Source organism: Mandrillus leucophaeus, unplaced genomic scaffold, assembly GCF_000951045.1.
Source record: "Mandrillus leucophaeus isolate KB7577 unplaced genomic scaffold, Mleu.le_1.0 Scaffold310, whole genome shotgun sequence".
Taxonomy (NCBI): domain Eukaryota; kingdom Metazoa; phylum Chordata; class Mammalia; order Primates; family Cercopithecidae; genus Mandrillus; species Mandrillus leucophaeus.
In genome coordinates, this window is record NW_012103255.1 from 918,981 (window position 1) to 920,642 (window position 1,662).

Here is a 1,662-nt window from a genome sequence, read left to right on the forward strand (position 1 = left end):
CCGGGAACTGAATGGGCTTGACCATCCCGCATTTGTCTAACTTTGAAGCCAAGCAAGGAAGTAACATTAATATGACAAGTGAGGTCCGAACAACAGAAGGAGATGCATTTCCATTTGGTGACCATAAACCTATCCTGCCCCCGACCCCAAGAGTGGATAATCTTCACGCCCAGGTCCTCTGTGTCCGGGTGAAGCACATCCACGGGGATCAGGTATCAGAAAGGGCTGCTTAATTACGCTGAACATCCCCTCCAAAGGGGACTACAGCTGCACGCAGCTGATTCCCAAACTTGAACCAAAAAATCTTATAAGAATGTGGATGTCTTCAGTCCCGACCAGCTCCAGCCCTGTGTCAAACACCATGTGCATGCCACATCACACATCACACCATGTCACAAGCCATATCAAGGAGGACTTTGCTCAGGGGCTGGTGTCACAATACTTCAGGCAGCAATGCTGAAGTTATCCACACACGAAAACAAACAGCCAGCCCCCTAGAAATTTCTGGAAGTTTAGAAACATTCCTGTTCTTGTCTGAAAACCCATGTCTTTGCCATAATGTGGTTTAAGACAAATCACAATCCCGAGATTCCCCAAATCAATTCTGATGCTGGTGTTGCTGCTTTGGAACATCACTCTCTACAGCCATAAACCCAAGCAGATGCCACTGTGTGCTGGACACTGGCAGAGGCCTTGGGGGAGTCTCAGTCACTGCCCATCAGGAGCTGCAGTGTGGGCTTTGGAGTCCAGTCCTGCAGACTTGAGCCTGAAGCACAACGCCACTGTGTGCCAGCTGGGCGGCACTGACCCTCCAGTGCTCCCAAGGTGACACTCCTTCCAGCCTTGGAGGGTTAATGTGACAGGTTGTATAAAGCTCCCACGTGTCTGGTATATTGTGGATGCTGGATAAGTAGTTGTAGTTGTTATTACTAATAAGTAACAATGTGTTGCTTCCTGGGTGTCAGGAAAGTGTCAAAGTCACGAAAGGCTACAGGAGTTCAGAGGGTGGAGACATCACCAAGCTGTCCTTCCTGGAGGACGTGGAACTTAGCATAGTGTTGCCAGATAAACTACAGAACTCCCAGTTGAATTTGAATTTCAGGTAATGAATGAATTTTTTCTTAGCATATCTCCCAAATATTCTATTGGACATACTTAATACTAAAAAACCATTCGTTGTTTATCTGCAATTCAAATTTAACTGAGTATCCCATATTTTCATTTGCAAAACCAGCCTAAATCTGAAGAAAGGGTGGCGTAGATGGGCTGCAGGAAGAGGTTGGAGGGGAGTCTGCCAGGCTGAGTGGGAGAGCTAACGTGCCTGTGCACTTACATCTGCCAGGTGCTATGCTGGGCAGTTTACAAGTGTCACAAATCCTTGTGAGGTATTTATTATTCTCTTCACTTTGCAGATGAGGGAACTGAGACTCAATACCATTGCTAGTTAGTATTTAAACCCTAGGTCTGCCTGGTCCCTAAGCACCTGTTTCTTCCCATGTACCACATCCTAGGGGCAACAGGGAAGCAAAGCAAAAGGGCATGAATGCCCACCTTCATGTTAAGAGCCCAGCAGGCACCTGCCTCAGTGCTGTTCCAATACAGGCTCACTATTTAACACCAAGGTTCTACAAGGTATCTTTGTTTCTCCTTCTTTCCTTCCTT